At 38.5% G+C, this 15,346-nt stretch overlaps 1 protein-coding gene across 2 annotated transcripts in view; it reads left to right on the top strand.

Annotated features, from left to right (window-relative positions):
• Positions 1–15,346, top strand: part of UMAD1 (UBAP1-MVB12-associated (UMA) domain containing 1) — a 254,614-nt gene that overhangs the window by 190,452 nt on the left and 48,816 nt on the right. The window lies entirely within an intron of this gene.

The raw sequence follows: 15,346 nt of genomic DNA, 5'->3' as shown, positions 1-15,346 counted from the left end.
AAGTGTGTGGACTAGAGCCTCCTAATGTAAAAGCAAAAGGCCATAATTTTTTTGTGGGGAAATGCAACCCAAATTTTCTGTGCCTTTTTGTGCCTTTTTGTCCTTGGAGAAGGAGAAAAGATTGGCATATAAGTCCTATACCTAAGAGCCCAGTGCCAGTGGACTGAGTACAATTTACATAATAATAAAATGCCCCTGAACACTTTCTCAGAACTTCTGAACTGAAAAGAATCAGTAAACTGTTGCATAATCCTACTTCTTAAGTTGGTTTCGGTTGGAGAATAATTTGAAGAACATGCTGTCTCTTTGTTCACGTAGATATTCCGGGATTTATTACTAGATCAAGCTGGCCCATTGGAGAGCTGTGTATTCCTATCTCATTGCTTCAGTGCAGCACAGATTGCCTTCCCCGAGCTGTTTTTCAGCTTGATTGAATAACTCTGTGAGAAACTGTTGTGTGGAATACACTGTGACATTTATCATGGAGGAATTACTGAGACATTGTCTGCTCTCTTCTATAGTTGCCCCTGTGTGAAGTCCCACTCAGATCTTCTGATTTCTTACTGCTTTTATGCTAACAGAAAATATTTTGTTTCTCCTGAGGTGGTAATACTCTTTCTCATGGCCACTGTGAATTTGGTACCTAGTCACTTTTTTTTTCCATTGTGCTTTGGCAGGAGGTAGCTCAGACCTAAATTTGTAGCTCAGTTTTAGTAATTATTTAGAACTGTATAGAATATACATCAGCTTTCTTTATTTTCTTCTTATCTCATGCTCCTGTATTTTTCCTGGTTATGATTTTTAAATTTATTGTGAGTCTTCTATTGGCTGCTTCAAGTTCATTGTAAAGAGGAAAGAGTTAACATATGCATTTATCTGTATATTTATGTATTAGTTATATAAACAAGTATATATTTAAATTGTGCTTTTTAATAGGTTATAAGAGATACAAGTTACAAGATATATATATGTGTGTATATGTATGTGTGTATATATATATATATATAAAATATATGTGGCCCCATGGACTGTAGCCTGCCAGCCTCCTCTGTCCATGCAATTTTCCAGGCAAGAATACTGGAGAGGGTTTCCATTCCCTTCTCCAGGGGATCTTCCAGACCCAGGGATCGAACCTGGGTCCCCCATATTGCAGGCAGATTCTTTACCGTCTGAGACACCAGGGAAGTGCAAGATACATACACAATTCCCAATTTTAATTCTCTCACTCTTCTTTTAAAAAATTACATGTGACGAAAGCATGAGCTTTTTTAACTTGAGAATGTTTGTGACACTGGGCACCTTGCTTTCTCTCTGCCATGCCTCAGGCTCATATGCTGATTTCCAGTTTAACATGATTTCTTCAGGTCCTTATTGACTGGAGATGATCAGCTCTGTCCAGCTGCAGTCAGGCCGTGTGCCTTAGACACACGCTACCCTCAGCCTTGCGCGTTTACCACTCCGAGGTCTCCTACTTCACACACTGGTTTTTCATGCTCTAGATATGCTCTAGGTGGTTTCCCTGTGGAATCTGAGGTATCAGGAGGAGGACCTAGAGAGACACTGTCTTGGGAGCCATGGTTCATAGAAGCCCTGCAGTAGCATCAGTAGCTGCCAGGGTGTGAACTTCATCCTCAGACAGACAAGGAGCTCCAATCCTGGCTCTCCACGTATCACTATGGTACCTCTGATAAAGTACCTAGGCTTTCAGAACTTTAAGTGCCTTGCTGTAACATGATGATGCTATTTACTTTGCAGCGTGTCTGTATACACAGTATCTGACATACCAGATACTCAATAAGAGTTTCTTTTTAAATTGGAAGAAAATCATGGTTGATGATTCCCACTCACACCCAAGTGGGATTGAAGGGATTGAATCGGTTAGGAATTGGGCTCAGAAAAGAGTCACAGAGACATGGAAGGTAGTGGCTTCAATTTAGGACTTTTTTTTTCTCATGTGATGAGAAGACTGGTGGAAGGTGGTGGGAGCATTGTTTCAGGAGCTCGAGTATGGCCAGGCTGATGTCTTATGAGTCTTGGTCTTTTCCTCATAGTTGCAACATAGCTACTGCAACTCCAGCCATCACACCTCACTTCCAGGAAGCTGGGATAAGGAAGATAGCTGAGGGAGAATAAGAATACCTATGTCCAGAAACTTTCCAAATAGTCTCTAACAGAGTTTTGCTGGCTCTGTTGTGTCACACACTAGGCTATCGCTGGTGGCAGGGGACCCTGGGGGGTGTTTTTTGTTTAGTACCCTCAGCAAAATCAGGGTCCAGTAATAAGAAAGGGAAGATGAATACTGGATAGGCTGCAGGCAGTCTTTGATACAGATACCATCCTGCTTCGATTTTAGAAGCTTCATTTTCCCAACAATAGACGTGGAGAAATAGAGGGAAACACCCATTGGTGATAATAGGATCTGTTTGGAGGCAGAAAGACTTTGAGTAGTCAAAGAGGGGTGGAAAAATAAGGATTTACTTATTATTTTTTGAACCTATAGTAAGTTAGTGGTACTGGTAGGAGATTTACATATATCACCTCATTAACTTTAACCAGTGAGATAGACTGTACTATCTAGATTTTATAGATCAAGTAACCAAGGCTCGAGAACATCAATTTCCCAAAGTCATGCCACCAGTAACAGTAATGGAGCTGGAATTCAGACTTGCACCTGAGTGACCACGAAACCTTTGCCGTGCACTGTATTGCTTTCCTGTGTAACTCGGGAGAAACTGTTATTGCACGTTGCTCTTATTTTCTGTAGTGCCTTATACTCCTGGGGCCCATAGTAACTATATTTTGACCTAATCATTTGTGAACAGAATTAAAATGAGCACCATAAAAAGGATCTCTGCTGAAGGTTGTCCAGACCAGGCGGGGAGGAACAGGCGGTGGCGCTTCCCTCTCAGAGGGGCTGGTGGCCATCTCTGGATTTCTGCCTCTGGAGTCAGGAGCACATTCTTCAGGACAGAGAATGAGGCAGAGCAGCAGTGACCAATATCAAGAGGTCAGAATCCAAATTTAAAAGCTGACAGAAGGCTTGGCTTGAAGACGGATACCTTCTCAAGTCAGAAGCCAGGGTATCATCTTTGCTTTCTTCCCTCTTACCCATGCTCAACCCAGCTGATCACCAGGTCACTGTGTTTTTGCCTCACTTATCTGTCCTGTCCTCTCTCTCCCCACTCCACCCGCAGCAGTCCTGTGAGCGGTCCACTCATGTGGACTATTGCAGTTTCTGAAAGAGCCTTCTATGCCCTAGTCTTACGTTCATTCAGCCCATTCACCACAGATCTGAGCATGTACTTGCCTTATTTGATCACATCTGGGGCTCTTCGCTTCTTGCAGGATAAAATCCAGTAACTTTTGTCTGGTGTGCATGTCTCTCCATGATCTGGCCCTGCCACGTGTGTAAACCTCCAGGTCTGTCCTGTGTCACTACACAGAGTTTCTGACCATGCTGTGAACATCTTCCTTTCTCCTGGAGTTTATATGTGCAATTCTCTTTTTTCCTGGAGTGCTTTCTTTCCATTTTTAAAAAATCGTTTCAACTTTTTATTTTGGATTATAGCTGATTAACAGTGCTGTGATAGTTTTGGGTGGACAGCAGCGGGACTCTGGAATGCTTTCTTTATCCCTTCCCGCTTTTGAACAGTTTGAGTGTTGCCATTCACCCTTCAAACGCCTGCTCAAATATTTGGCCTCTTGGGTGCCAACTTCGTCTCCCTTTCAGTCACCAACTCGTGTCTGATTCTTCACAACCCCATAGAGTGCAGCATGCAAGCCTCCATGTCCCGCACTATCTCCCAGAGTTTGCCCAAGTTCACGTGCATTGCATTGGTGATGCATCCAGCCATCCCATCCTCTGTCACCCTCTTCTTCTTAGGCAGCATAAAGACCTCTCTTCTGCTCCCTCAGCACCGTCCATGCCAGTGTTCTGGCTCCCTGTATCGTGACCAGAAGCGTCTTGACTGGGGGATCCTGGCTGATTCTGTATTGCATTCTCTGTGCCTGGCATTGTGCATGGCATGTGTCAGGGCATCGTGCACGGCATGTGTCAGGTACTCAGTAAACGTATAATGTTAGTTGCTTGCAGGAATGAGTGCTTGGATTAGACCAAAGGCAGAATATCTTGTTCACCTTATTACCTGAGGACTGGAACAGCCTAACTTTGGACAAAGTCCTTATTTTTTCAATGCTGGACTAATGGGAGTATATATGTAAAAGTATTCCATCTCTCCAAACTGTATTATTTACATCAGGTTCTGCCATAGTTTCTGTTCCTTTTTCAGGTTGTCTTAATCAGTCCCATTAGGCCAGCTCAGCAGTGCTTCTGATTCCCAGATCCTGAAGAGGATCTTAGTTCTGTTATGTTTTAATGTCTTTCCCCAAAACTCAGTTGTGTTTGGGATGTTTCTCCTTTGTATTGGCTGTTTCAGCATCCATTCCTGACTGAAGGCACATTTTAAATGGTACTTTTAAAATGATTTTTAAAAAATTTTAAAATAGTGACTCTTTTTTTTTTTTAAATTTTATAGTGACTCTTAAGTGGTTTTTGGTATGTATGTTGCCTTCTTTAGCCATTTAAAATAGTACAGGACCTTCTTGCACAAGAATTAAGAAGTTGGCAAAATGAGTAAGTGATAAGCATCTGAAATTTTTCTTCAAACCATGAGTATTATTGCTAGTCCTTAAAATTTTAATTCCCAGTTTGTAATATTATATATCAAATACTGTTAACATTCAAAAATTCCTTACATTGTGCTATATCTGACAAGTTGCAAATAGTAACTGAAAGAATCTGAGATTGTTAAAAGCTGCGATCTTCTCTGTCTTATTTATTATTGCTGTTGTTATTCAGTCACTCAGTCGTGTCCAACTCTTTGCAACCCCATGGACTGCAGCACACCAGACTTCCCTGTCCTTTACTGTCTCCCAGGGTTTGCTCAAACTCATGTCCTTGAGTCGGTGATGCCATCCAATCATCTCATCCTCTGTCATCCCCTTTTTCTTCCTGCCTTCAATCTTTCCCAGCATCAGAGTCTTTTCCAGTGAGTTGGCTTTTTGCATCAGGTGGCCGAAGAATTGGAGCTTCACCTTCAGCATCGGTCCCTCCAATGCATATTCAGGGTTGATTTCCTTTAGGATTGACTGGTTTGATTTCCTTGCAGTCCAAGGGACTCTCAAGAGTCTTCTCCAGCACCGCAGTTTGAAAGCATTAATTCTTTGGCACTCAGTCTTCTTTATGGTCCAGCTTTCATATCCATATGTGGGACTACTGGAAAAACCATAGCTTTGACTAGACAGACCTTTGTCGGCAAAGGATGTCTACTTTTTAATATGCTTCCTATTTTTGTCATAGCTTTTCTTCCAAGGAGCAAGTGTCTTTTAATTGCATGGCTGAAGTCACCATTCTCAGTGATTTTGGAGCCCAAAAGAAGAAAACCTGTCACTGTTTGCACTTCTTCCCCATCTACTTGCCATGAAGTGATGGGATCAGATGCCATGATCTTAGTTTTTTGAATGATGAATTTTAAACCAGCTTTTCACTCTTCTCTTTAACCCTCATCAAGAAGCTCTAGTTCTTCTTCGTGTTAGAGTAGTATCATCGCATATCTGAGGTTGTTATTTCCTCAGGCAATCTTGATTCCAGCTTGTGAGTCATCCAGACCAGCATTTCACATGATGTATATGAGTTAAATAAGTAGGGTGACAATATACAGCCTTGACATACATACTCCTTTCCCAATTTTGAACCCAGTCCGTTGTTCTCTAATGCCTAAAAACAATACTTACAAATAATAAGTGTCAAATAAATAGTTGTGGAAGGAAGGAAATTAGCAGTGGCAGTAGCATTTCAATTAACCAGTGCCTGGGAAGCCTGCACTGGGGTGAATGTCCAAGTCCAAAGTCAGTGAAAGAGAATTTCCACATTTGCACACCAGACCAATGAAGACCTTCCAAACTCACACTTGTGCAAAAGGGCCATTGAATCAAACAGAAAGAGGTGCACCATTGGTAATTGGATAAATCTCCAAGGGTGTCACTTATTGTTTTAAAGTTCTGCCTCATGCCTATTGACATTGAGACCCAAAATCAGATTCTTGGTTTCAACTTCAATAGTTGTGGTTTTGCTGTGAGAGAAAAATGGACTCAGCTTCTGGTATAACATTCTTTAGTCCTCAAAAGATCCTGTGAGTAACTTCATTTTTATCATTGTCTAACTAAAACCTGGTTATCCTGGTTAATAGATAATTCCCTGGTTTCTTATCCAAGTTCATTTTGAACTATTTATTTGTTTAAATATTTCTTAAACATTTATTTGGAGCAAGACGCTGTTAAACATGTCTAAAAATGTTGGAGATATTATTTTGTGGAAGATTTGTGGTTAAAAAAAATTTGTGTTACACACCTAAAAGCTCATCATTGCAAGATTATGCAAGATGGTAGGCCATAGTTGAACTCCAGGATTAGAAGCTATAATTCTGTCTCTCAGAGGCAGTCTTCCCTCAAGCAAATTTCAGGGCATCATAGAGCTAACTATCAAATAACCAAATGAATCAGTTAGCCATACTACTTATGGCTTTCCTTAATCAAGTTAAGTATTAAGGAGTTTTATTAATAAAGAAAGAGCTATAGGAGAATGTGAAATCTGAAGAAGATATGAGAAATATAGGCTAAATTATGGATGAACTGTGGGTAAGAGCAACATATGAGAAGGCTTAGTTTTTCTGACATATCTTACCTAATCGCACTGTAAGTGACTAAGAGGAATATTTTGGTTCTATCTCCGGAATATTTGGAGTTGGTTATAACATATATAATTCCAGTAACTTTCTGGTTTCTAATACATTGCCTATAACTATTAGTCAAGTCAAAACCCAATCTTAAAATTTCCTAACAGTAAATGTGAAAGAAGACAGAATCCAGCAACACATCAAAAAGCTCAGACACCATGATTAAGTTGGGTTTATTACAGGGATACAAGGATTCTTCAGTATACGGAAATCAATCAGTGTGATACACATTAACAAATTGAAAGATAAAAACCATATGATCATCTCAATAGATGCAGAAAAAGCCTTTGACAAAATTCAGCACCTATTTATGATTAAAACTCTTCAAAAAATGGACATAGAAGGAATCTACCTCAACATAGCAAAGGCCGTATATGATAAGCCTACAGCAAACATCTTTCTGAATGGTAAAAAGCTGAAAGCATTCCCCTTAAGATCAGGAAAAAGACAAGGGTGTCCACTTTTGCTACTGTTATTAAACAGAGTTCTGGAAGTCCTAGCCACAGCAGTCAGAGAAGAAAAAGAAAGAAAAGGAATCCAGATCAGGAAAGAAGAAGTAATGCTCTCACTGTTTGCAGATGACATGATACCATACATAGAAAACCCTAAAGATAGTATTAGAAAATTACTAGAGTTAATCAGCGAATTTAACAAAGTTGTAGGATATAAAATCAATACACAGAAATCACTTGCTTTTATATATACTAACAATGAAAAATAAGGAGCAATTAAGGAATCAATACCATTCACCATTACAACAAAAAGATTTAAATATCTAGGAATATGCTTGCCTAAGGAGGCAAAAGAACTGTACACAGAAAATTATAAGACACTAGTGAAAGAAATCAAAGATGACATAAACAAATGGAGAGATATTCCATGTTCCTGGGTAGGGCGAATCAATACTGTGAAAATGACTATACTACCAAATGCCATCTACAAATTCAATGTGATCCCTATCAAATTACCAATGACATTTTTCACAGAGCTAGAACAAAAAATTTCACAATTCATGTGGAAACACAAAAGACCCCGAATAGTCAGAGCAGTCTTGAGAAAGAAGAATGGAGCTGGAGGAATCAAGCTTCCTGACTTCAGGTTATACTACAAAACTACAGTCATCAAGACAGTATGGTACTGGCACAAAAACAGAAATATCGACCAATGGAACAAGATAGAAAGCCCAGAAATAAACCCATACACCTATGGGCACCTTATTTTTGACAGAGGAGTCAAGAATATATAATGGGGCAAAGACAGCCTCTTCAATAAATGGTGCTGGGAAAAACTGGACAGCTTCATGTAAAAGAATGAAATTAGAACACTTCCTAACACCATACACAAAGATAAACTCAAAATGGATTAAAGACCTAAATGCAAGACCAGAAACTATAAAATTCTTAGAGGAAAACACAGGCAGAACACTCGATGACATAAATCAAAGCAAGATCCCCTATGACCCACCTCCTAGAGTAACAGAAATAAAAACAAAAGTAAAGAAGTGTACCTGATTAAACTTAAAAGCTTTTGCACAGCAAAGGAAACTGTGAGTACAGTGATAAGACAACCCTCAGAATGGGAGAAAATAATAGCAAGTGAAACAACTGACAAAGGATTAATTTTTACAAAATATACAAGCAGCTCATAAAATTCAACACCAGAAAAACAAACAACCCAATCAAAAAGTGGGCAAAAGACCTAAACAGACATTTCTCCAAAGAAAACATACAGATGGCTAACAAACACATGACAAGATGCTCCACATTGCTCATTAGTAGAGAAATGTATATCAAAACCACAATGAGCTATCACCTCACACCAGTCAGAATGGCCCTCATCAAAAAGTCTACAAACGGTAAATGCCGGAGAGGGTATGGAGAAAAGGGAACACTTTTGCACTGTTAGTGGGAATGTAAATTGATGTGGCCACTATGGAGAACGGTATGGAGAGTCCTTAAAAACCTAGGAATAAAACCACCATATGACCCAGCAACCCCACTCCTAGGCATATACCCTGAGGAAACCAAAATTGAAAGAGACACATGTATCCCATTGTTCATTGCAGCACTATTTATAATAGTTAGAACATGGAAGCAACCTCAATGTCTATCAACAGGTAAGTCTATCAACAGATAAGTCTATCAACAGATGAATGGATAAAGAAGTTGTGGTATATATACACAATGAAATATTTATTACTCAGCCATAAAAAGGAACACATATGAGTCAGTTTTAATGAGGTGGATGAACCCTGAATCTGTTGTACAGAGTGAAGTGAGTCAGAAAGAGAAAGATAAATACAGTATTCTAACACATATATATATGGAATCTGGTAAAATGGTACTGAAGAATTTACTTACAGGGCAGCAGTGGAGAACCAGAGAATAGACTTATGGACATGGGGAGAGGGGAGGAGAGGTAAGATGTATGGAAAGAGTAATATGTAAAATAGATAGCCAACGGGAATTTGCTGTATGGCTCAGGAAACTCAGGGGCTCTGTATCAACCTAGAGGGTTGTATGGCTTAAGAAACTCAAACAGGAGCTCTGTATCAAGCTAGAGGGAGATGGGAGAGAGTTTGAAAAGGGACGGGATACATGTATACCTATGGCTGATTCATGTTGAGGTTTGACAGAAAACAGCAAAATTCTGTAAAGCAATTATCCTTCAGTAAAAAGTAAATCAGTTTAAAAAAGTGAAAGAAGAAAAGTATAAACTGTCATTCATTGTTTAAAAAAAAAGATATTAATTATGTTACACCTTGAATATTCATTTTTGAGGACTAAATACTGGTACCTCTCTGTCCCTTATTTTTCTACTAACGATCAACCCTGACTCAGCTCTTGAAAATGGCTTGCTGAGTTTCAGTTTTGCATGCAAGCCCTTAAGCGGTCCTTTGTAGTTTCACAAGAACTGAAATGCTTGTTAGTCTGCAATTTAGTGGATTTTAGTACTTATTTGTTTTCAGTTTTTCTTTTCTTGATTTTTTGGAACTCTTTTCATGAGGAAACTCCATGGTTCTTAACAATTAGTCATAAACCAGTTAGGAATTATATAATTTACCTTTTTGGAGCACTATTCAAGCGGCAAATGTAAAGATGGCAAAATCTCACTTCATCTTTGGTGATGTGGCTGATCCTCAGAGAAAAACCAGACTCCTCAAGTTTGTGGCAGAAATAGAAATGTGGCCAGAGAAAGCGAGTAGTTTAAGAAATACTTGTTTTTAATAAAAATTAAGCATAGCCTCTTAGACTACAATCCCTGTTTCTAGTGGTATAGCTTTTTTGTGTTTTTACTGTGTTCATTAACACAAAGGATAAGTAAGCTCACTAGTAGCTAGAGATTTGACTTGCAGGAAAACATTAGGTAGTAATTAAGAACACGGCCTTCCCCCCCCCAAAGTTGTGAAATTTTAACTGTGCTGCCATACGTGGTCTCTACTTAGCACATGTAGCTGTTGAGCACTTGAAATGTGACTCGTAGTCTGAGATGCGCTGTAAGTGTAAAATACAGACTGGGTTTCAGAAACATGATATGAAGGAAAGATTGTTAAATATTTCAATGATATTTTATGTGGATTTCATGTTCCCATGATAACATTCTGGATATATTGCATTGGGGGGGAAAAGTATTAAAAGGAATTTCACCTGTTTCTTTTAACTTTCTTACTGTGGCTACTAGAAAAGTTTAGAATACAAATGTGGTTTGCTTTATAGTTTTACTGGACACTGCCAGTCTAATAGGCTAAAAAAGTCTTAGTCTGTGTAGTAAATATTAATTATTAGTATGTTTAGCTCAGTTTTCAACCTCTTGAATAGTCAGTGCTTTTGGAAGTCTGGGAACCCTGATCATTTCGTTTGCTTTTTTCAAGGGCTGCACATTGAAGCCACTGTTCTTTGCAGTTGCCAACCCTGGTTCAGTTGACTGATACCAATTGGTAGATAGTTCTAGAAGGAATAAGTGCTGCTTTGTGTCCAAATGAATGAACTGCACCTACTGTTTCTCTGCTTTACACCTTTTCCCCTGGTGACTTTTACATGATTTTTCCTAACGGACTGATATTTATAGTAACATAGATCTAAATTCATGCAGGTTTTCAAAGACCCAGTTCATATTATCACCTTATACCGTAATTTACTATATGTCATAAATCATCACACCTCATCATCTTATTTACAGCCTTTGAATAATATTGTCACTTATTATCATGTTATTATTGATCAAAAATATTGATAAAACAGATGAGATTTTGTGATCACTCTTTTGTAAGAAACCAGTTGAAGCAGAACCTACATGTTGCAGGATCTGGGAAGCAAACATTTATGAATAATCAGCCTTTTTCCTTTGTGCAAAAAAAAAAATCGTAAAAAATCTGTATGCATTTTATTTTAAATTCTCTAATTTATGAACTGTTTGATACTAACCTAAAGTGTTTGGGAGCATTGAGATTAGTAGAGTGAAGTCACATTATGTTAGGCAGGAAGCGGCAGTTGGATAGATGTTGATAATAATAAAACCTGTAAAGGTCATTCTGTGAAAATAAATGTAATACTTAAATTACTCAGTCATTTACTTTCTCTCAAAAAGTAATAAGTTAATCTTGTTCCCCCAAAAAACCTCTGAGACTGGTAGTTTCTTTTCAATTCCTTTCATCTTAGGCCATCTTTTGTATATCATGCAAAAGGCCATACAATTAGCATGAAATGAGAGAGTGCTTTTTAAATTTGATGAATAAGGGCTCTTTTTTCCTCCAGCTGTTCTGCATGCAAGGTGGCGGTCTGTATCTCACCAGCAGACAGACTATTTGGTATCTACTCTATAAGTAGCTCCCAGTTTTTATATCTGTGCCTTAATGAGGAAGGAGGTCTGGAAGTAATAAAAGTGAGCTTAGAGTGCATCGGAAAAAAAAAAGAAAAACCACAATGCCTGAGTGCAGTGCTCCAAGATTCCCAGTTTGGGCATTTAGGGCTTCTCTACCTTGCCCTGGATTCCAAAGATGGCCCTGTCACTCTCTTTTTCTGGCAGTCAATTGAGGACATATTAGTAAGACCTCCCTGAACATGAAAAACTTTTTCGGGGGTGGATCTCTTTTCTGTCATTTATCATGAAAGTATGCTTTGTTAACATACTTTTTTTTTCCCCTCAATGTTATCTCTTGAAAAGTTTTTATGCCTCTGTATTCTTGTGGGTTTGCTTTTTAGACACACTTGTCTTTGAAGTTGTAATATTTATGTCAGTGAATATTACTTATTCTCTCTTTAAAAATGGTAATGTACTATTTCATTAGTTAGAAGTCCTCCTCCTTTGCTGTTTTAAACAACCAAGATGAGATTGCCAGTATTGTTGGTAAGGTGTTTGTAAGTTGTTGGCCATTCATGCTCACGTTTTTATATTGTTGTGTTTCAGAATTCCCTTACATATAGCTATTCCTATTGCATAAAAGAACCAGAATGCCACAACTAAGATGCATAGACCATAACTGAGCCATCTTTCTCCCCTTAAAGTACTACCATAACCAGAACTGCAAATAACAATACTGAATGCTGAGATAAATTTGAATTTCAGATAAACAACAGAATTTTCAGTATAAGTTTGTCCTATGTATTTCCCTGGGGGCTCAGACTGTATAAAGAATCCACCTGCAGTGCAGGAGACCCAGGTTCAGTCTCTGGGTCGGAAAGATCCTCTGGGAAAGGGAATTGTGCTATGTAATATTTGTATCATACTTAGACTTTTTAAAAAATCACCTATATTTACTCTGGCAACCATAACCAGAGGGTGAAAAGAAGAGCAGTTCTTAATTTTCAAATGAATAGCTAATCTACCAATGCTATTTACTAGCTATGGAATTTTGATATAAATAAAGTACTCCCATAGAAAGGGGAGGTTATCGGCAGCCTTGTGTAGTAAACGTGAGCTTGCTTTTGGGACCCTTTCCCATTAGGTCCTGTATCTCTCATTTTTTGTACCCGCCCCCACCCCCCCACAATGCCTGTCCATGTCTTTGGTGTGCAACTGCAGTCAGAGGATGAGGATGGCTCCAGGGGCCAGGAGAGGGAAGAAGAGATGTAGTAGCCGGATGTTGGTCCTTTCTTGACTGGTCTCCCTATAGGAAAATTCACCTATCTTGTGTTCCATCCCCTCAGGGCCTAACAAATCATGAAAGTTAATTCATAAATTAATTCACAATGAGATATTCAGTTATATTGATAACCCAAAGTGTAACTCTTCTCCGACAATATTTTCATTTTAACAGATGCTTTCAACTCCTAACACCAAAGAATGAATAACACTGACATGATATACTTTATTGGAAATCTGTACTTTATAGTACCAAGGAAAAGGTGTTTTTGAGAAAGCAGGAGAACTTTTAATCACCCGTCAGATAGTATAGGGACTTCCCTGGTGACTCAGTGGTAAAAGAGTCCACCTGCAAGGCAGGAGACACGGGTTTGATCCGTGGGTCGGGAAGATCTCCTGGAGAAGGACATGCCATCCCACTCCAGTATTCTTGCCTGGAAAATCCCATGGATAGAGGAGAGGAGCTGGCAGGTTACAAACTGTGAGGTCACAAGAGTTGGACACAGCTTAGCGACTAAACCACCCACCCACCACGAGATAGTATTACCCAGGGCTGTCTGTAATGATTCTACATATGCATGAATCAGAAATTGCATTTGATTGCCAGCAAAGGAGACTCTGTGGCTTAAACAAATTAGGTGTATATTTTTCTTCATCGGAGGATGTCCTAAATTAGGCAATTGAGAGCCAGTATAACAACTACACCACACTGTCAGTCTCCTAGACTCTCTTTCTACTCTACCACCTTTAGTATGTGGCTTCCATAACCCAGGTTGCCTCTTGATTATAGTATGGCCATGCATCTCCAGCCACAGAAGGAGGGGATTGAAGCAAATGCAAGCTCCTTTTAAATGGCTTTTCCAAAAGCCTCATCCAACAGCCATCTCATTGACCATCTCTACCAGCAGGAATGGTGGGGAAATGTTGGGAGCTAGGCACATTGCCATGATATATTATCTGTAACTAAGGAAGAAAGATATGTAACTAGTAATCTTACACTGGTCCAGATTAGGGCAAATAATCTGTTAGGTTTTGCCTTTAAGGGATCATTCAGATAGGTACATAGAACTAAAAATTGGTTTATTTTAGTTAATATTATAATAGAATTGCCTTTGAAGTACAGTTACTTAAATATAAACATAAGGAATTATAAGACTATTCAGGAAATATTTATCAGCATGCCCCCTGTTTACTCAGTGCTACAGAGATGAATGAATTCTTTTTGCTCACAAGTCGTTTATCAGTCTAATAGTCTAGGACACAGACACGTGAAAATTTAAATAATGCTGTATTAGAGCATATGATTATGTACTAATCATATGGTAAAGATGAAATCATATAATAGAGACTAAATTCTAGAGACGTTCACATTTCAGAGAGTCGTGACCATGGCTGCAGGGACCAAGGAGGACCTTCTGCAAAAAGTGGGAGATGAACAGAATGGGACAGGCCAACAAGAATGGTGGAGACAGCACCTGCCCACCCCCAACCTGTACCACCTGTTGTTTTTAGGGCACTTACATTAATATATTTTATATAGTTATTAAAATATTTTTAGTATTTTAAATTGATGCAAGTTTTAACTCAATATATATATGTATTTAAAGAGAAAATTTCATGCTAGTATCATAAATGTCAAACCAGCTTTCCTTGCCAACTAAAAGGTAATGTAAGGAAAGGGTGATACTAAAATTTTAAAATCCATAATGAAGTAGAAAAGTCCAAATCAGATTAAGTTTTTCAGAGGGAAAATGCAATGTTCTGTGATCAGAACTTGATATATGTGTGGACTGAAGTTTTTCCTGCTTGCTCACAGTAACACTAAAAACCAGATTTAGCAACTAAAAGCCAATTATCTTACTGGATGTAGAACCTCCAGTCTGTCTGAAACACCAAATCCATTGAGCCAAATATCCCTTCACTGCTCACTGATCGCAAAACATTAATATCACCATTTTCTTAAGTTATCTTTTAGCTGACAAGGAAAGTTGGTTTTACATTTATGATACTGGTGTGAAATTTTCTCTTCAAATATATGTATCGAGTTAAAAACATAGGTCAATTTTTAAACTATAAATTAGTATTTAAATTAAAAATATTTAAATAAGTATATAAGATACATAGAACTAGTTTTGAAGCAAAATGGTATAGATGACTTTTCTGACAAACGTTCGTTTCAGGAAGCTGTGTGACCATTTCTGCTGTTGTCCTCTTCTTTTGAATGTGTCAGATTATTGAATAATGTTCTGAAAGTGGTGGAATAAAAAAAGTGTTTCTTTGGCATCCACCACTGCCATCTTTTTGGGAAACTACTTTTGAAAACCCTTTATCAAATTCAAAATATTTTCACTGAATTCTACACTAGAATTTTTAACCTAGTGTTTTAAGAAGCGTAGGGGGTTTTGATAGTTGCTGTTTGATTAAACGGATGGATGAGATTAGAAGACTGCTGCCTGTGGCTCTGGTGGTCT

The sequence above is a fragment of the Bos indicus x Bos taurus genome, chromosome 4 (assembly GCF_003369695.1).
Source record: "Bos indicus x Bos taurus breed Angus x Brahman F1 hybrid chromosome 4, Bos_hybrid_MaternalHap_v2.0, whole genome shotgun sequence".
Taxonomy (NCBI): domain Eukaryota; kingdom Metazoa; phylum Chordata; class Mammalia; order Artiodactyla; family Bovidae; genus Bos; species Bos indicus x Bos taurus.
This window is presented reverse-complemented; position numbering and strand designations above follow the sequence as displayed.